Below are 22224 nucleotides of genomic sequence, written 5' to 3'. Positions count from 1 at the left end.
ACGTACTTCATAATGATAATGTGGCTTTATAAGTATCATGAAATTATTAAGCTATCACGTTTGGCTTAATAATTTATCATTAACATTATTAAGAGAATGAGACAGAAGTAAACTGTAAAAGGGGTCTATCTAGATTACGCAAGTCATAATATCAACGTAGATGTTATGAACTTAACAACGATACAAAATCTATCATATAAGGATTATTGAAGTATTCTAGAATGTTGAGTCTAGAAGAATCAGCTGTGCACTTAGAGTATTGGTTCTAGAAGAGTTTGTTGAGGCAGTTAGTTGGTTATACCAGAATGAAAGCTGGTGGTTGTAGAGTTGTATACATACCTTGTATTCGATCAATATGAGGTAATGAATGAAGTTTCTTTAGTTGTAATGTTATCTGCATATTTCAACATGGTATCTTTCACCATTTGATCCTGGAGTCTGCAGTTTCCATGGGTGATTGTGGTAACATTGCCTTTGAGCTTGGTGAATCTGTTCGTAATGGCAAGTATTTCACGCATAAAAAGATCAACATCTTGCTTGATGAGACGAATTTCTTGTTATGGAAACAACAAGTGCTGCTCATGGTTCGCAGTCATAGGCGGGAAAAACTACTCAATGGAGAGTTGTTACCACTGCCAGTGTGAATTGTTGATTAATCAGGTGCACTTGTTGTCAATGACGACTATGAAAGCTTTGTTGCTCAGGACATTGCTCTTGCGTCCTGGCTGCTGTCTACAATTAGCGATCCTCTTTTGCCACAGTTTGTAGGTGTTAAAACGACGGCTGATGTTTGGCGAACGGTTCAAATATTTTTGTTAACCGCTCAACCACGAGTGTCATGAGTTTGCATTGCAAACTTAGATCCATCAAGAAAGGTAATGATAGTATAAGATCTTATCTTACAAGTAAATACGTTTGTGATGCACTTGCAACGTATGGGAGTGCAATCTCTGATCTTGAACAAATCGTTACTATTCTCAATAGTCTCTCGATTGAATATCAATCATTTGTGACGGTGATCACAACCAGCAAACACATATTTTCAGTTGATAATTAAAAATAGTCTTGATGGATATTGAGTCTCAGTGAATGGTTTTAACTTCAGCAGTCTCTTCCTATGAGTGTGAATATAGCTAGTGTGGTAGTAATCGTGAGAGTGGCAGGTCTACAACTCAGTTGTATAGTGGCAATGGAGCTGGTGGTTATAATAGGGGGTGGTAAGTCTGGAAGTCGTGGTCGTGGTCGCCCTCGACAATGTCAGTTGTGTGGGAAAATGGGCATAAGGTTGATCGTTACTGGCATCACTTCGATCAAACATTTCCAGGAGTATTGGCTGATAAAAATAAAGACACTAAGGCACATCACACTGTGCTAAATGAGTGTAAGTCGTGCAACAATGGTGTTCATTCCCAAGCACATATTGCATCTACAAGTTCTGGTCGTTGGATTGTGGACTCGGGAGTGGCTCATCACATCACCCATGATGCCTCGAAGCTTGCTACAAGCTCAGATTATACTGGACCAGGTAAAGTGATTGTTGGTAATGGTCATAGCTTGAATATAGCTCTAGCTAGTACTTCTATTATGGCTATTAACTCTCGCATTTTGTTTCTTAATAATCTGTTACATGCGCCCTCAGTAACAAAAAATCTTCTCTCCATGTCAAAGTTTTCTAGAAATAACAAAGTTTACTTTGATTCATGGGGTCTTGCTTAGTTAAGGATGAAGTAACTATAGAAATGATGCTAAAGGACAAGAGTGTTGGACTCTATCAGTTTACCACAGATGCAGATTGCTTGAAAGCTTGTCATGTCACGGTGGTAGAAGATCCTAGTAATACTAGTAAAAGTTATGATTTGTGGCACAAGAGGCTTGGGCATCCTGCTCATTATGTTCTTGTGTAGGCTTGTAAACAAGCTGGTGTAATGTTTCCCTCTCAAAATAATAAAATTGATAGTTCATTATGTGTTGCATGTCGATTGGGTAAGAGTCATAAAATGCCATTTAGTAATTCTACATCTCTGTATGCCACACCGATTCATCTGGTGTTCAGTGATGTATGGGGACCGTCTCATATAGCTTCCAATGGGTTCAAGTACTATATCTCTTTTGTTTATGCCTGTACAAGGCATAGCTGGGTTTACTTACTCAAAACTAAAGATCAAGTGCTGTCAACGTTTCAGTTATTTTTTAACATAGTGCAAACTCAGTTTAATGCTACGATAAAAGAAGTTCAGACTGATTGGGGAGGTAAGTATCGATCGGTTTCAATCTGGCTAAAGTCATTGAGTGTAGTGCATCGTTTGGCTTGTCCACACGTCTAAGCAGAATGGTGTGGTTTAACGCAAACACATATACATTATTGAACTAGCTCTAGTTCTGATGGCTCAAGCATCTCTTCCATTCAAGTTTTGGTCCTATGCATTATGTATTGTTGTGCACCTTATCAATCGACTGCCTATATGTGTTCTTCAAGGTAGATCACCTTATGAGGCATTGTATCCTAAGAAGCCATATTATAGTTACCTTAAAATTTTGGGTGTCATTGCTTTCCTCATTTACAACCTTATCAAGCTCATAAGCTAAGCTATCGGTCTTCTCTGTGTGTGTTCTTAGGGTATAACACTTAGCATAAAGGTTATTAGTGCATAGATTCGGATGGACGTGTTTATTAGTGCATGGATTCAGATGGACGTGTTTATATTTCACGCCGTGTAGTTTTTGATGAAGAGTTTTTTCCGTTTACAGTGTTGAAAAACAAAACTTGGTGTAATTGTGCTTCACGTCGAAGTAGCATTGATGATATTTGTAGTGGATGGTGCTTAGCGTGTTTGCATGGAAGGTGATAGATCACGTTGAAATGATAATGTGATGTCGAGTACGAATGAGTTAGTTTTAAACTCATTTAATAATATGGATCTAGCTGGAGAATGTTCATGAGTCAGATGATGTTGTGCCTATGCTTATAATGTGAGGAAATAGTGTTGAGGATGATGTTGTGAAGCAAGGTGGAAATATTGTTGTGCAACAAAGTATTGAAAGTTCGAGGGATGCATCTGCTACTCTACCTACTAGAGATGGTGTAGAGACAAGCAATAGTAGTCAAAGAAGTGCTGGTTATAATAGTGCTTCAATACCAGTGATAGGTCATCACATGGTGACACGTAGCAAGAATGTAATATTTAAATCCAAATTATACTTTTCCACTCACAATGAATATGGAAATGAATCCATGCACGAGGAAAGTAATAATGAAGGTGAATCCATAAACGAGGTTGAACCTCTAAGTGTTCATGAAGACATCAAGAATCCGTTGTGGAAGGCTATTGTTCTTGTTAAATATGAAGCTCTGATACCATGTTGAAATATGCATATAGCATTATAACTAAAGAAACTTCATTCATTACCTCATACTGATCGAATACAAGGTATATATACAACTCTACAACCACAAGCTTTCATTCTGGTATAACCAACTAATTGCCTTAACAAACTCTTCTAGAACCAATACTCTAAGTGCACAGCTGATTCTTCTAGACTCAACATTCTAGAATACTTAAAGAAGCAGAAGACATTATCTCGGTCCACCTCAGAGGCTGAATATAGAAGTTTAGTTGATGCTACGTCTAATGTTGTTTGGCTTGAAGCGCTGCTAAATGATATGAAGATTCAAGTTCAAGCTACATCAGTGGTTTGGAGGGATAACACTAGGGCCATTGCCATGAGTGCCAACCCTGTGTATCACTCCAAAACCAAGAACGTGGAGTTAGACGTTCATTTTGTCAGAGAACGTGTTGCTGCAGGAAAACTTTAAGTGAATTATGTTCCTTCTGAACACCAGGTAGCAGATGGGTTGACAAAGACATTAAAAAAAGAATTATTTTGCTCGATTTATGTAGAAGCTTGGGGTTTTCGTGATTGATGAAGTTGAGAAAAGAAAGAGTAGGGAGAATATTGTAGTATTTTAGAATGTTGAGTCTAGAAGAATCAACTGTGTATTAGATGTGCACTTAGAGTATTGGTTCTAGAAGAGTTTGTTAAGGCAGTTAGTTGGTTAGCTGGTTATACCATAATGAAAGCTGGAGGTTGTAGAGTTGTATATATATACCTTGTATTCGATCAGTATGAGGTATCGAATGAAGTTTCTTTAGTTGTAATGCTATTTGCATATTTCAAGGATGAACAAACTCGTAGGCCCAAATGTACCATAGTGCTAACTTAATATCAAACAGAAGACTCGCACCCATTTCAATATGGGTCTTGCGTACACCCATTTCAATTTCTTGTACTTTGGACAAAGTTTAAACAAATTTAAGGACAAATAGCAACACGTATTAATGAAAGATGATAAACAGATTTCCACTTGCAATATAATAAAGACTAAGTTATGAATACATAATGGCTAAGTTTGACGAAGAAAAGAGACAAATAGGTGAAAACTTCACTTCTTTTTGTCAACTTCCCACAATTGCATGTAAAGTCTAAACTTCGCAATTCGTGTTTGCATGTTTGTTCCAACCATTTTATTATCTTAATATTATTCTTATTTGAATCTTTGAATTAGTTTCTTATTGATACATAATTGTAATAAAATTAATTGTATAAATTTCGTATTGATACATAATTGTAATAAAATTAATTGTATAAATTTCGTATTGATACATAATTGTAATCTTTGAATTATTATTTTGAATCTTTGAATTAATTTTATGAATTTCTTATTGATACATATTATATTAATCTTTGAACTAATTTCTTATTGATAAATATAAATTGTAATAAAATTAATTATCAACGAATTATTATATTATTATGTTATTATTAAAGATATTTATCGTTCACAATTAATAATAATATTTGTTTGTATTATTTATTTTTTTAAAATATTTTTTAACTATTTCTTATAAAATATTATTTTATAAATGAGTGAATTATATTACTTTTTTAATTTATAAAATGAAAATAACATGTAATAATACTTGAATCTAAATCTTAAAATTTTACAAACCTTATCTTTAAAATAAGACCTCATCAGTAACTTATCGAATAACCTAGTGATTAAATGAATCTTGTTCTTTTCATTCAATGGTTAAAATAGATTAAAAATAAAAATTAAAAAAATATAAAATGTACGATAACTTGAAATTTTTAGAAATGATTGTCTCAGCCATCCTCTTCTGTCCATTCCGGACAAGGTCTTAGGATTATGAACTTTTCTTACAAAGATCTTCAAACATGCACAACTCTACATAGCTTTTTATTGTTTGGATGAAAACATATGATGTGAGAAGCCAAAAAGAATTGAAAGCACCTTAATTACAAATTAAATCAAATTTGCTATGTACACGAAACGCCACCGCTTTGTCCCTTCAACATTCATCACAACTTCAACGTACTTTTACGCATGCAAGCTTGGAATTTCCTGCCGATCAAAAGAACCGACACCGTGAACATCCGACAATCATATTTTCGCTTCGGTGTTTCATCAAATGGTTTGTATTCATGATATATAAATAGTGATGCCAAGATTACCATAATTTAGACGTCCGTCGTTACGAGGCGTGATGCAGGTTGGTGCAGACTCATGGAGGTTAAGGCTTGTCGCTTGTTAAGAGAACTGAAAGACTGTTGAAACTACCTTCCCCTATGAGCCGGGATCAAAAACCGTGCAACGGCTGTATACAGTTGCTCTTCCTCGAAAGGCTTCGATACGTAGTCGTCCATCCCACATTTCAGGCATCTCATATGTAGCCTGGATCACATCAGCTGTCATTGCTAATATTGGAATGTGCCAGTGAGACACATTTCCATACATCTCGATTAATGCTTCTCCAGAAGCAAGTTTTTCATTCACCTCTTTCTCGGTGCTGCGGATTTGCCTAGTTGCTTCAAATCTGCATAATTATATATCTTTGAAGATGACCAGACCAAGATCTATCAAACTAATCAGCATTCATTTTACTACATAATATCAAACCTGGTTCTGGATTGACATAGTAGTAGTATTGCCTTATATTATTGATGCATTAACTGAGTAAATGCTAAACAAAGAGGTTACGGATTGATTACCCATCCATTTCAGGCATCTGGAGATCCATGAAGCAGGCATCGAAATTATGGGGCGGCTTAAGCTTTTTGAGTGCATCATGGCCTCTTTCGACACAGGAAACAATTGCTCCGTATTTCTTTAAAGCACCTTCTGCCACTCTTCGGTTAACCTTATTGTCATCGACAACTAAAATCCTCTTTTCTCTAAGAAAGCTCCCGAGTGTAGATATTTTCTTCCTATGTACTTGGCCCTTCCTACCATTTCCAAGGGCTTCTTGGAAACAGGCAATTAAGACACTCAACCGAAGAGGTTTCATCAGCACGTTATCTACAAACCCTGCAGTCTTAAGCTTGGAGCGTTCAATGGGGCTCATGGAGGTACCCAAGAGAAAAATCTTCGGAAGTTTTGTAGAAACATTTAGCTTGCAGTTTCGCCTATGTTCTTCATGCATAGACCGTAACTGAATAACTGCTTCTTGATTCCAAACGTCTTTGTCAATAAGAATCATGGCCAAATGTGCAAATGTACTGCAGAATTAATGAATAACAATGCACCAGTAAAACCAATGTGAGTTGAACGGTGTAGTAAAAAACGAGTCATCTTCAAATTCTTATTTTTCATAAGTCAGCAATATAACTTATAAATATTGATGCAGGTTTGGAAAAGAATGTGTGTGTGTGTATGTATCTATAGCTACCTTGTCCCAAAAACACTCGACACATAGGTGCATGCTGACTCCAAACTGGAAGTTATAGTGACAGATATTCCTAATCTCCGTAGATGGTATCTTGTGACCTCCGCGCGGATGTTTCTATTATCAATAATGAGAGCTCCCAATCCTCGGAACTCTGAAACCACTGGATCATATTGCTTCCACTTTGAATCAAGAGAACTCACTTCGCCCTTTCCAAAAACTCCAGTAAATGAGAAAGTACTACCAACACCAGGCTCACTCACGAACCCAATCTCCCCATGCATGAGTCCCACCAGATGTTTGCTGATGCTCAATCCTATTCCAGTCCCACCATAATGTCGTGAAGTGGAACTATCCGCTTGTACAAAAGGAGTGAAAATCTCACCTTGCGCATCAAAACGAATCCCGACACCTGTATCCTCAACAGTAACTAGTAATCTTATCTTTTCGGGATCATTCATCGTATCTTTTCCTTTTATTATTTCAAATTTCTCCCAGCTTCTCCATCTGTCTACCACCCGAAAACCACTTAAAGTATTATAAGTTTTGCTTGACATGTCCTGAACCAAGTTCATGCCTTGTTGTAGCACCTTGTCTCCAGCATCGGATGCATCTTTCACTTCATCTACCAGATGCACTGAGACAAATATATGTCCCTTATCCTGCGTGAACTGCAGATTCGAGTGTTAACAGATGTAACTTAAATATTCATCTGATTTTCTATATTAAATTTTAGTTGTATAATGCAACGGAAAGGAACATATAAATTTCAAACATAGCTAACCTTAATTGAATTTCCAACAAGATTAGTAATTATTTGTCGAAACCGCCCAGGGTCACCAACAACAATTTCAGGAACCCGACTGGATACAAAAACCGCCAACTTCTCACGTTCAGAGAACAAAAACAAACAAGATTAGGTAATAACGTGAAGAAAAACAGAAGTAAATTAGATGAGTAACCAAAGAAGCAACTTGGTTTTACCTCAATCCCTTATCATTAGATTTGTCAGAGGAGAGTGAGAGAACATTATCGAGAAGAGAGTGTATCAAAGGGCACATCCTCAAGTTCAAGCCTGCCTGATTCTATCTTAGCCTGATCGAGGACTTCATTTATCAGTGAGATAAGATCTTTCCCACTGGCATGAGCAGTCTCGGCATAGTCCCTTTGGATCGCATCAAGGTCGGTGTCCATCAGCATTTTAAGCATACCTGTGAATATTATAGGAACGGAATATAAGTACCATTGTTTAATTACTCAAGCTGGAAAAGAGTTGAAGGGCTTTCTAATCACCTAAAACACCATTCATTGGAGTTCGGATCTCATGGGAAACAGTAGCTAGAAACTACAAAAGAGAACCATTAAGTTATAAACACTATAGCATTGAGCCCAGCTTTTTTTATAAAGGACAGCAAACTTGTTTTCTAGTAGCAACAAAAAAACCTGAGATTTGGCTACATCTGCAGCTTCAGCACGAGCTTTGAGCTCCATCATCTTACGGCAGTCATTCTCAACTTTTGCAATTCGACATATAGCTGCATGGAAGATATGACCAACAAGCAAGGTGATAACTAGGACTCCAATGGATGCATTTATTGCTGTCCAAGGCAACGGAGGTTTTGCTTGAACCTGCAAAAGCATTGCAGTTTTGAGGAAACACCATCCCATTTCTTTTAGCCATATTAATTTCTTTTTATTTTCTTGAAAAGAAAAGAAGCAGACTACTAACTGCAGTGCATCTCATGCTTCGTAACGGGTCCCAAAATCAAGGTTGCTGACATGCAGCAGGCCAGTATCGATTATCAGTACCAACATGCTGATCGGATTAGATGCATTGGTTTGTAAACGTTGACAACAATTGTTGCTTGCTGGCAAGTTGGTGCAAGAGCTTCTCCACCAAGGAGGGGACATCATAAGATGCACCCAGATACCTGTAATTGAAAGAGTATTCAAATGTTTTGTTACAAACGTAAAATTAAACTAATTGACAACAACAATAACAGTAGCACTTGTCAGATTACTATATAGAAAACCAAACAACATTTTAAGAGATAATTACCCCACGGTTGCTTCAGTACGTTGCTCTGGTGTAGCATCTGGAGGCAAATCCTTGTTATAAACTGCAAACGTGAGCACAACACCGAGGTGATTGGATTTTAACAGCTTAAAAGGTGATGTCAATACTCCCTTTCGGTTACCCTTGCTCGGAGGATGTTCTCAAGGTCTTGCTGTGAACAGTAAAAAAGCAAGTGAGTACGGAAAAAAAGACTTTTTTCTTTCTTTATTTTTTGAAAAAAAAAACTTTGGGATTGCTAACATAGCGTTATTGGCTAAATGAAGACGAGAAAGTAAGAAGATACAAGCAGACACGCTTCTAAGGTGTGTTTTAGCGTTTAAGAATAAACAGAATTTCTAAGAATGCGGATTATAGACTTGTTGCTAAGCAATCCAATTTTAAGCAATTCTAACAGTACAAACTCATCCTCAATGTTTGCTGAATCAGTTGAAGAAATTGCATGCTATAACCAATGAAACCATTGCTCATCATTAAAAAGTTTGAACTTTGAGCAAATCTGCACGACTTTCCTACTCTTTAAATGTTAGATCTGCTTTCAATAGGTAGCATATATACCGAGTTACATAAACAGTTCCTGCTCTAGTTTATAGTTCTTGTGCTGGTATTTAACTGAGAATTTAATTCTTCCTCCTGAAATGGGATAATTTGCGAGACTTCTACTGGGTTTATTTATAGGACTGTTTTCCAAAAACCAGGAGAGCAATTTTAGGAATAGGAAATGATTGTGCATCCATGTGACCAGCATCCAGACACAAACGTGCTCGAACACAAGGAAAAAGAAAAGATAGAATTTGACCTCTTTTTATGTTGTTCTTTATGGTGGGGTTGATGGGTTGGCCTAAGATAAGTAAAACATACCTTTCCAGACATCATGTCAATAGAGACAATATAGCCACGTTTCTTGTGAAATATTACAGGTGCATATTCATCTTTAATTGGCGCAGGGTCCAAATTTCCGTCAAAGCAATCTTGGACTAAAGTCTGGTCCTCAGTTTCCATTTTCTTTATTGTCCATCCGTGCTTTTCTCAACGCTCCCTTTCCGAGTGAAGAACTTTCAATGCATAAGCAACACCACTGGTAAGTGGCCTCTCAAAAGCTGTTCTCTCAGTATATTCACCAAATGTTTTCTGCAAAGCATGAAATAACAATTCAGATGATATTTAAGGAGAGCGAGATTGTTTACACTGCAAGCACTTGAATTCCATATACAATTTCAAGCCAAGAACTACGGTTCCATAGTGGTTGACCATCAAGTCGAGTGATGCAAGCTATAGGCATAATTGAGACAGAAGACTTGCCATCAGCAGTCGTTGGCATAACTAGTCTATGTAAGTCAAATTAGGAACACATTTTGATTTTCAGATATAAATCACATAGGATATGACCTGATCAATGGCGGATGGATGTTTCCCATGGTGAAAAGTGGATACAAGGATTGCCAAGGCATGAACATGATTCAGCTAACATTGAACTGATCTTGCAACATCCGAGCTCTCTCATCGCACATGTTAGCAAGAGTTTGTTCCCTCCTCAAAATGATCTTTTGGTTTAAATTCCAAACAGCCAATGGATGTAAGGATCCCCTAGTACGAAAACTATTAGAAGTTTCTTTCTCCACTTCCCGCACCTTTTGGAGGGCTCTGGTCTAGCTGCTGCTGCTTCTGTAGCAGTAGCAGCTGTAGTTGCTGAGGTACAGGCTGCAACGGAGTTGTTCATTCTTTCTCTTCCACCGAGCTTCAAACAAACTCCTGAAATCTTACAGCAAAGTATGACTCCAAAAAGAAGCAACCAACATTCTTTCCCCATACAGAAAGATGAGGTTTCAAATTGTCTTTTGGTTGGGTTCCTAGTTCACTTCCTCGCAAGATGTTCTTTCATGCCAAAACAACATAAAGACTGTTATTAGGCAAGCAAGTTTAGTAAGATATATATATATACATATATGACGCTCAAAGTATCTAAGGAAAGGGTCATTTTTTGCTTTTTTTGGATTAACTCCACTTTACATCATGGTTAATTCACATGCACATTCTTCACTGTATGGTGCATATGTTTAATCCTGACGGTTACTGTTTCACATTGAGACCATAAGTTACATATATACCATCATGTAGTCTTTTTTTTTCATTTTTAACCCTTCAGTAGGAAAAATTCATTGTAAAGCATTAAAAGCTTTTCGAAGTTAAATGGTTGAATATTCACTTCTATCAGATGTTTCTAAAATCAAGATGTTACCTTCTCGCCATTGTGATGCTCCCGTGATACTAATGAAACAGAACTTTGCGAGACAGAAGCATGGTGATCCAGCAACGACAGTCATGCTCTCTGGTATGTTATCAACTTGGACCGGGCATTGATCCTTAGTTCCATAGTTTTTACAACCCATCTGCTGCACTTTTAAGCCTTGCTTTCTGAACCATTACCTTCAGGGCACAAGCAACATCATCACTCGATGGCTTTTAGGTCCTGATGTTTAACACATCAAGAATGCTATCTGCAATATGCAAAGTAATGAGAGAATGATATAAATTTCATATAGAAAATCTAGGAATACATTTTGGCAAACTATATTGTAGTGGCAAAGACGGTGATCATGCAACCTCTCAACAAACAATTCTTCTACACATACATCATTTGAAACGAGGTGTTGAAAACTCATCCCATGCAGGAACTAAGCATCATAAGTTCATAATTTTCAAAAATTTGACATTACAACCTATCAAGAATTCTAGACCTTAAATGCTATTCACCGTTCAATGTTGTCATAAATCATTCCTATTAAGAAAAATATCTGATGTTTTCCCCTGTCCTTAACCGCTAATACATGATATGACATGTTCATATGATTCTACTCTTTCAAAGTGTTCAACTTATGAGAATGGGTGATGGATCGATTCACTATATATCAACATCATGAGGACTGCAATTTCTTAGCAATCATTTATTCAACTATAAAGGACCGAAGAACACGATAACAAGATATGAAAACAGATAACCAAATCATATCAGAACCCCATTTCCAGATTCTTATCTTGTACGATTCTAGCACAAATACAATTGAAACACTGGAAAAACCAGAAAGAAATATCTTCATTCTAACATAAATTCCACGAAGGAAAAATCAGATAGAAGTAACAAAGCTACACATTTGTCTTATCATATTCTATTGGCCAATTCAGTCCTCATAACCAGAAAAGGACCTTAAAAGCATAGTTTTGTCAGTATATAGCAAATTGCATATACAAACTAAACCAAAATAGGTGAAGTTTAAAGCTTGCCTGATCTGATTCATATAAGAAAGAAGCTAGAGCATGAAATTGGTTCCTGCTAACATTGAATTGTTGGAGCAAGATTCTTGCCTTCTCCTCACATAAATCAGAGTCCTCTGATTTCTCTCCAAAGCTAAACTGTTTAAACTCAGAAGAACCAAATAATTCCATAGGAAACAAAGCCTATAAACCAGAGAAAGAGAAAGTTTCTCTTCCATTTCCTGAAAGAATTGGTCCATGGCCGTGCATAGTCTTCTTTGCTTTCTTCAGCCTGAAATTTGATGAATCTACCATTAGAACCAGATAGCTTGTCGTTCATAGACATCTTGAGTAAAGCACACTTATGTTCCTCTCCAAGAAGCTTAAAATCTTCACAAAATTCCCGGTACCAGAAGAACACTCATGAAACTAAAACCTCCAAGCTGACCCGAAGACCGAAATTCAGCAGCAGGTAGTCCAGCTCATTTCTCAACAAAAACAAGCTGCAATTATCCACCTTACCTTGAAAGCAAAGTGGTCCAAACTCCATACCATCCACTTGAAAATTCATATCATCCCATCAAAAGCAATGTTTTCCTTTTGAAACAACACCAAAACAGGATCTGCAATCATGCCTAAACCAACGATCTGAACCCGACCCAGTGTTCTTTTAGGGAAACATGTAAGGGAATCAAAAAATGAAACCAAAATTTTTTGGCTTTTTTCCTATTTCAAGTACCCTCAAACTTCCTTCAAAGCCTGTAAATCAAAAGAAGGTATCAAGAATGCAACTTTTTATAAAAATCTCACCTTGAAACCCAAGTTTTTTTTACCTTTAACCCCAGCTGGTTTTGAGGTAACCCAACTGTAATCAATCATCAAACTTCGGATAAAAAAGAGGCAAGTAACTCTTCTTTTTATCCTTTTTAACACACTCACTGAGTCGAGCATTTGAAACTGAGGTTTTTGGGGTTACATAATTATCTCATCATCTAGATGGGGAAGGTTTTAGACCCCAAAAGCAAACAAACTACTATACAAGGAACCACCCTTCCAACAACACCACCAACAACAAAAAAGAACAAGGGTGTTGTCATCGTCCTCCGTATTTATTAATATTTTATTACTTAATATCACATCAGAGTTGTAAACTTTTTTCACCACTTCCATATTTAATTTTCTGGTTTTTTCTTTTGCTTTTTGCTTTTTTGCTTTTTGGTCATTGAAAGAGACTGCACCATTTTAAAGATGGAGATAATTTGTTTCCTCTGCTGTGCTGCAGCTCACATATACGATTGAATCAGACACACAGTGACAGGAAACGAGTCAGAGAGTCGGAATCCGTGAAAAGGCTAAACTTGGTATTTCACATCCCCTGTTATATAGAGTCCACGTCAGCTAACCATGGCTTCCCACTTCTAATTTCAAATTCCAGTTTGAAACTCTACAGTCTACTACCCTTGTCTTGTTTATGTAAATAAATCATTTTTTGTTTTAATGGCAATGACTGTAAATTTTATTCTTAAGATTTTAACTCGATATTTGTTTTATATGGAATTCTGAAATGATAATACAAATATCTCCGTTTATCAATAGAGCATGAAAAAAAATATTGTATATATCAAAATTAATATTTATATTTATTTAAATGATCATTTCAGTGTTAATCTTTTTTAGAATATATTAATTTATAATATTTTAATTTGATCAAAATAACTCATATTGAATAAAATACATTAGTTAACTAATTGGCTCAAATTGTTGATACGGTATTTTTATATGTATTATTAATATGATATATTGTCGTACCGTCTTCGGTTGGGCCCCGGAATTGGGCTTCGACGTGAAAATTAGGTTAGAGTCGCCACCGACCACTTTAAACTAATTTAGGTGGGCCAGACACCATCTTACCTGATCTGCGTTTCACCAGACATATGTTGGGCTCGAGTCGATTACGGTCAAGGAATGATTAGCACCCTTGACCGCCTTTCGGTACCAATTAATTTATTGATTGTCTTTATATGCGAAAATTAAAATTTAAATTGAAATTTTAAATAAAACTCGATTCGATTGCTTACCTTTGATTGGCTGGAATTTCTAAAAAATAGGTCGAAAATGTTAAATAAAAAAAACTACTTAAATAAATCAAATAAAGGAAAAAAACAAATCAAAAAGGAGAAAATAACAATAATAATAAAAAATAAAGAAAAATATAATAAAAAATGAATGTGTTTAAAAAGATAAAAAAAAGGCAAGGAAAATATGGTAAAATAAAATGTGTAAGAACTGAAGGACTAAAAAAATAGTTAACCCTAACATACATGCCAAATTAGTGACCAAATCGAAGATATGCGAATATAAGAGTCAAATTCGAATATTAACACAAAATATGCAATAGAAAAATCAGGGCTAAAATATAAATACTGGAAATTTAATGTTCAAATAAATAATCAAAAGTTTAATCTATAGCCAGAAAGCAACATTACAAGGGACGAAGGACCCATGTGCGATAAACCCCTGAGCAAAATTACGAGGCCCCCCCCCATCGAAACTACGTCGTTTCATGGGGTTATAAGTTCCACATGAGATGAAAAAATCAATCTCTCTCATTTACACTTTCGTTCCTCTCTCTACCACAGAGAGACCTTTATTCTCTCATCTCTCTCTAGCCTTCCCACCGATGGGAGGTCGGCCACCATCTATAGCCCCCGCCGGCCGCCATTCGCGGCCGCCGGAAAATCAAACACGCGTCCCCGGTTCCTCTCAACCTCGCAAGGTGAAATCCGAACCCAAAACCCCCTAAAAACGTCTTATTCGGTCAAATCTAAAAAGAAATTTCGGTTTTTTACCCTTAAAACCGTTCGGATTTCCGTGACTTCCTCCTCTTCCGACGAGCACCACGACCGAGCCTTTCCTCTTGTGCGAATGGTTTGCTTTGTATCTTGTTTTTTGTTTAGTTTCAGCTTGTTGGGTTTTTTTGTGTGGTTTGTGTTGTGTTTTGAGTGGCTCTATTGTGGTTCATGAATGTGATGTTGGTCTTTTTGGTCGTGTTTTGACTGTTGTGGTTTTGTGATTGATCGATTTCATTGATGCCTCTCTGTGTACTGTTCTCTATTTTCGGTGATGATGGCCCCTGTTTGGTCTCGATTGGGAACTGTTGATGTTGGTGTACTGTCTTCAATGGTTCTCCCTCCTCCCCGTAACCGTGGCTTTGCAAAGCATTTATAAGCCTTCATCGGCCGTTGTAATCCGAATAACGGGACGTGGTGGACTGTTCCGAGATCTCGTGCATGTATGACCGTCATCCCGGGATGGGTCAGTCCCGGGATGCCGGCCGGCCGTTTCGGCATGTGTGACCGTCCATTGCTCTATGTGCGCTGACTATGCAATTCCCCTAAGCAAGAAACCCTAATATGCTATTGGGCTAGTCAAACCCGTTCTTTGATTGCTTGGGCCCTATCCTGGACCTGAAACATAATAAATAAATAAATGAAAAAATAAATAAATAAATAAATAAATGGATAAATTAATAAATTAATTAAAACATTTTTAAAACTATACATATATACTTTTAAAAAAATAATTTTCAAAACTATATATATATTTTTAAAAACTATTTTCAAAACTATAAATATTTTTAAAAACTAATTTTCAAAACTATATAATATATATATTTTAAAAACTAATTTTCAAAATTATATATAATATTTAGAAACTAATTTTCAAATTATATATACATTTTTCAAAATGTTTTTAAAAGCTATATATTATATATACTTAAAAAAAGTTTTCAAACAATATAATATGTATTTTCAAAAATGTTTTCAAAAATTATATATTATATATTTTCGAAATATTTTAAAAAAACCATATATTATATAATTTCAAAATGATTTCAAATTATATATAAAAAATGGACGAAAATTGGTGTCTACAGCTGCCCTCTTTGTCCTTTTTCGTGGAACGAAAATAGGCAAAGACAAAGGGACACAAATTTCATTCGATAGATTTGAGAATTGATTTGAATTAGGAATAACTCCTGCCGAATTTGAGCTGCGGAGGCTCCTCCGTCGCGAAGTCGAGTCCATCGTGAATGATTTGGAATTGAAACCGTAGTCTGGAATTTGAATTGGAACGTGGCTTCTCGTTGCCCAATTGTAGTCAGCCTCGGTCTTCTTTCGTTTAAAGACCTTGGTTAAAAAATTCGACTGTAAAGTAGTTCATTGACTCTACCATATGGTTGATAGGTCCTTGAGTTGACGGAATCGAACTCAGAAATGTCTTCGTTGACAAATAGCTTTTCTCGACTTAAGCTATGCTGAAAAACGATTCTTTTATCACAGGCACGGTTAACCCAGGTCTTCTTCTGGACTCGAAAACCTCGATTACAGCCGGACAGTAGTGTGATTGAGGTGTCATCGAGCTGATTGGAATCGAACTCGACAGTTTTATTGACAATAGCCCTTCTTGCCTTGGGCTATTCTGTAAGCTTGATTTGCCTCTAAGTTGATATAATCGAACTCGAAGGTCTTTAGCAGATAGCCCTTCTCGACTTAGCTATGCTGCAAATGATGTGCCCTCGAAGCTGAGTGTAATCGAACTTGGGGGTCTTTGGCAGATAGCTCTTCTCGACTTAAGCTATACTGCAAATGATGTGCCTTGGAGCTGAGTGTAGTCGAACTTGGGGGTCTTTGGCAGATAGCTCTTCTCGACTTAAGCTATACTGCAAATGATGTGCCTTGGAGCTGAGTGTAGTCGAACTCGAAGGTCTTGGTGGCAGATAGCCCTTCTGGCCTTGAGCTATGCTGTAAATAATATGCCCTTGAAGCTGAGTGTAATCGAACTTAAGGGTCTTTAGTTGGCAGATAACCCTTCTTGACTTAAGTTATACTGCAAATGATGTGCCTTCGAAGCTGAACGTAGTCGAACTCGAGGGTCTTTGGCAGATAGCCCTTCTCGACTTAAGCTATTCTGCAAATGATGTGCCTTGGAGCTGAGCGTAGTCGAACTCAAAGGTCTTTGGTGACAGATAACCCTTCTAGCCTTGAGTTATGCTGTAAATGATATGCCCTTGAAGCTGAGTGTATCGAACTTAAGGGTCTTTAGTTGCAGATAACCCTTCTTGACTTAAGTTATACTGCAAATGATGTGCCTTCGAAGCTGAACGTAGTCGAACTCGAGGGTCTTTGGCAGATAGCCCTTCTCGACTTAATATTCTGCAAATGATATGCCTTTGAGCGTAGTCGAACTCAAAGGTCTTTGGTGACAGATAACCCTTCTAGCCTTGAGTTATGCTGTAAATGATTTGTTTAAAAATGGCTTCCCTTTACGGGTCGAAAACGATCATGATTCTTCAGGTGGCTCCCCTAAGCTGGTCTGGGAAAACCTACTGATAAATTCTGACAGCCGGATATCTTCCGTCGTGGAATTGAAATCTGGCTTGAAAGAGTTAACTGAAAACATGTTGCTCATTGTTGAGTGAGCTGAACTGAATTTGATCTAATTGGCTCTCGAACCCATCTGAAATGGTTCTGAGATCTGTATATGTAAAGTCGATTGAGGTGTAGCTTCTTGCTGCTGAGTTACACCATTGTTCTTTAAAGGTTCCTGCAAGTCGAGTTGCCTCATCCTGAAGTCGAAGCTTGACTCTGAAAGCTGCAAAATTATGCATGCTAAAATGATGGATGTGATGCACCTAGGTATTCTAAGATGCATGCATCATGAATGAATTATGATTTATTTCTTGGATGAGTCTCGTGCTTTGTCTGCCATCTGGTCCTTGGAATCGATCGTGCCCCTTGCTTCTTGAGCTTGGGTTTTACAGACATTTCATATCTGAGATTGTTCTGTTTGAAAACGTTTTTTCATTTTTCTTGTTTTCGGAGAGAGAAATGATAAAAATGTTGGAAAGTATTGTTCGCAATTGAATCAAATTGTAATGTGAGTTCAAAAATATCAAAGGAATCAAGAGCTCTTTTAATGCTTTCAGAGTTACAAATCTTTGACAAATGTTCAAAGAGACGAGTCGGTTTTAGTTGCCTCCTTTCTAATGTCATTTTTTTTTGAAATATCGCAACATGCTTTGGCACTTTAATTGGGTGCGGACAAAATGACGCAACTAGCATGATCAATTACTAGACCTTTTATCTCGTCCTCTGAAATCTCCCATTTGTTCAAGCTTTGTAGGCTCCTCTAACAAAGGCAGTGCAAAAAACATCGTCTAAAATGAATTCTTGAGTGCTCGTGTGTAGTTGACTATAACAGGTGTTCCTTAACTCCCTTAGTCCATTTTACCGAAAATTTCTAGATAATTTGATTTAATTTGGCGTTACCTGACTAGCTGAATCCATAAAGCCGGGTGTTTAACCAATTGCTTTAGAGGGACAGCTTAATATTATAATCACAGTTATCAAGTTAACTGAAGGGTTCTCTCATCACAGAGTCTTCAGCCTGACAAGAGCAGTGGAGCAAACACCGAATTGCCAAGTGTCCGAGCAATGTCATGGTTTGAACGTATCTACTCATAAGGCCAGGGCTTTCAAGTTTCCTCTATAACCAATTGCCTTAGCGGAATAGCTCAGTTTTTACGGATTTAATTTCCTAAGATTGTCAAGAAGAACCTGTTATAGCCTAGGTGTTTTGAAAGTCAAGGAATCTCATCTTTAGAGTTCATTTTCAAGCAAATGACCTAAACTGGATTCACCTACTCGACTCTTTCATTTGTAAAGATCATCATCGCATTGAACTTAAATACAAACATAGTAATTGTCATATGCAAATGATGCCCATTGTCCGCACCTTATGAAAGGAAAAGGTATATTGGTTAATTACAAGAGCGGGGTATGGTGTTTGAGGGTATATTCTGGATAAGTCAAAGTCTTGTTATTAATCATGTTACTTCGTCAAAGATTCATAACTTTGAATCGTTACAGTTTCTTAATTCAATGATATGCAAAGAATTACAAATTTGCAAATATGATCCATTGCTTAACGTCTTTTAAAGTAACATAAATTTGATTAAAATGTTCTTACAAAAACTTTGAAAAAATGGAAGAAAAAACAAAGTCAAACAGAATGCCTCAAATGATGAAATGATATTCCTCACTTGGATGCCCCCAAGTTGTTGAAGTCGATCCAGTTCTGGTTACGCATCTTTGTACGACCCTCTTAAATACGTAACAGTTCTCAATTGTGTGCCCTGAGACTCCGCCGTGATATTCACAATACGCATTCTCGTCATACCACTTGGGGTATGGGGGCTTCAGGGGTTCTACTGGATATGGTGACACCACATGGGTGTCAAGAAGTTGCTGGTAAAGCTCTTTGTAGGTCAGGGATAGGGTCGAAATGTTCCCTTTCCCTCCTGAATCTTGTTTAGAAGTACCTAACGTACAGCCGCAGTTGATTTTGGGCTGGAGATTGTAACCCTTTGCTGGAGTTTGATGTTGTTAACCTCTCCATCCCTCTCCCTCATAGGAGGCTTCTTACTGGCTTCCCCATCCTTATCTTGCCTTGCTTTATGCCGACTCAATCATTTCTCCGGCCATAACCAAGTCTGAAAAGCTTCCTGACGTGATCGCCACCAGATCCCGAAGTATGGAGCCTTCAGAGTCTGCACGAAAAGTTTCCGGGTTCCTTTTCATCTAACGGTGGATGAACTTGCACAGCCAAGCCCTCCATTTTGTGCGTACTGCTGGAACTCTCGTTATGCTTCTTTTCCATGCTTTGTAGCATAACTCGATCTGGCCTTATGTCATTGATATGCTTGTATTGTTCCAGAAATGACTTGGCCAGGTCCTTCCAGGTCTTGATATTTGATCGGCTTAGCTGGTTGTACCACCGAATGGCTGATCCCGACAGACTATCCTGAAAGCAGTGGATCAGGAGTTGGTCGTTTCCTCCATATCCTGTCATCTTTCGGCAGAACATGGTGATGTGAGCGGATGGACACTGTTTCCGTCAAACTTCTCGAACTCCGGGGACTTAAATTTCGGGGGAAGAACCAAGTCCGGACTAGACTAAGTTCTGCTGCATCAATTTCATGGTATCACGGTCTCCTTTGACTATATTCATTTGGTCCTCCAATTGTTTGATTTTTTCCTCAATCTTCCTCGCTTTTTCCTCTTCGTCCAAATCCGGTACATGGTAATAACCCGGATTGTTCTTAGGGTTGAATACAGAGGACGAGGGCTTTGCTTTGCAGCAGATGAGTCCCCTCGAAGTTCTGGTAAGATTTCAGGTGAGATAACCACCTGTGGGGTAGGTTGTATAGTTACCCCTTCCGATGAACCTGCCCCAGGCGCACTGGTCTGTTGTAAGCCAACTAACTTGGCAACGATCTGATCAACCAAGGACTCTTGGTTCTTTGTGATTGTTTCCAGAGTATTTCGACTGTTCTGGTTTATTGTCTTCTAGTTCCTTTTGTAGTTTAACATATTCTCCTCGATTTGTGTAATTCTGGCTTCCATCCTCTTCTTCTTCAAACGGGTGTTATGTGGATGGGGTGTGTCCAGTACTTGAGGTGGTGTATCCAGTATTTACTCCTTTTGATGAGACATGTATATATTAGTTAATGTGAATGCAAACAAAATGCACAAAAAATAAGAAATGAAAAATGTCTAAATATGTGATGCATGAAATGTCTGAGGCATTGATCCAAAAAATGTGCCTGTTATTCTGAATAACCCTTATTGGTGACAAAAGTGCTACGTCTGAAGAGACAAAAAACTCTTTTTGATGGTACGAATCCTGTACAGCTTCTGACAAGTTGATTCGTCTTTCCACTATTGAATATCCTGCCGAACCATCTCGGCTCCTTTGGCTAAAATGTGCAAATAATGAGATGCTTGCCCCCAAAAGGTCTCGAAGGACTGCATCTCCGGCTCTCACTATCTGCCGAGCTTGTTTCTAACGAAAGTGTCCTTGGAGCCCTCCATCGAGGGAAACTATCCGAAGCTTCCTTCTTGAATTTGTCAGTAATGGCATCCAGCTCAGCTAGTGTTTCACCATCTTGTTCTTGTAGTTTTCGAAAGGAGCGACCGGGTCAGTGACCTTTTCCTCGTATTGCCCCTACAACTTTACCTTTGAGTATTCTCTGACCACGGCTGGACTTCTGAGCTTTTTATCTCTTTGTATTGTAACCCCTTTGTCCATTAATATTGATTATTCATGTTTAACAAACACATTTTTGGTGGATCAACACCCCGTTTTAATGATGCGAATGATGAAAATAAATAAAAGAAAACAAAAATAAAAGAGTTAGTGAGGTAAATCAAAACAAAAATGAAAAAATCCTACCCCACATGATATCTACCCCACATGCTTTAATTCCTACCCGGACATGATCTCTATCCCGTATGCTAATTTCAAACAAATCCTAACCGCATATTTGTCTAGTTCGCATGCCTTGAACAGAAAGTAAAGCATGAAATAAAACAGCCTAGGGTTTGAAGTGAGGTTTTGAGGTGGGCTCTAATTCCCTGTACTCTCCCGGTTTAGGTTCTAAAAAGGTACTCGAGTTCTCCTTGCCGGTGCCCCCTTGGGCTTGCCAGACCCTTAGTCCTAAGCTCATTACAAGCTTGTGTGGACTAAGTTAAACTCGAGAGGACACATTCCTTATGCCCATACGGTGAATAAATTCACACGAAGACATAAGTATATGAATCCCAAGGCTACTTGCTAGCATACGGTGAATAAATTCACACGAATGCGTCGCTTTCACCCCCACTTAAAAGGTTCGGAGCTCGGGTTTAGAGCTTAGATGACATTTTGAAAAAAATCTGAAATCATTAAAAAACATCAGTACAACTATTTATTTGAAACAAAATAATCAAAGGTAAATAATTGGAATCGAATAGATAAATTAAAATTTAAATTTACAACTTTCGCATAAAAAGACAACGGAAAATTAATTCTGGCCTGACTCACTTACCGTCCCCAGCGGAGTCGCCAAGCTGTCGTAACCGTTTCGGTTGGGCCCCGGAATTGGGCTTCGAGTGAATGAATTAGGTTAGAGTCGCCACCGACCACTTTAAACTAATTTAGGTGGGCCAACACCATCTTACCTGATCTGCGTTTCACCAGACATGTGGGCTCGGAGTCGATTACGGTCAAGGAAGGATTAGCACCCTTGAACCGCCCTTTCGGTACCATTAA

General features: G+C 37.7%; 1 pseudogene; it reads right to left on the bottom strand.

Annotated features, from left to right (window-relative positions):
- Positions 1-593: 593 nt before the first annotated feature.
- On the bottom strand, positions 594-15374 carry LOC120196847 (annotated as a pseudogene).
- Between the last annotated feature and the right edge of the window lie 6850 nt (positions 15375-22224).

The sequence above is a fragment of the Hibiscus syriacus genome, unplaced genomic scaffold (genome assembly GCF_006381635.1).
Source record: "Hibiscus syriacus cultivar Baekdansim isolate YM2019G1 unplaced genomic scaffold, ASM638163v2 tig00117034_pilon, whole genome shotgun sequence".
Lineage (NCBI taxonomy): Eukaryota > Viridiplantae > Streptophyta > Magnoliopsida > Malvales > Malvaceae > Hibiscus > Hibiscus syriacus.
Note: the sequence above shows the minus strand (reverse complement) of the source record. Positions and strands in the feature narration are given on the sequence as shown.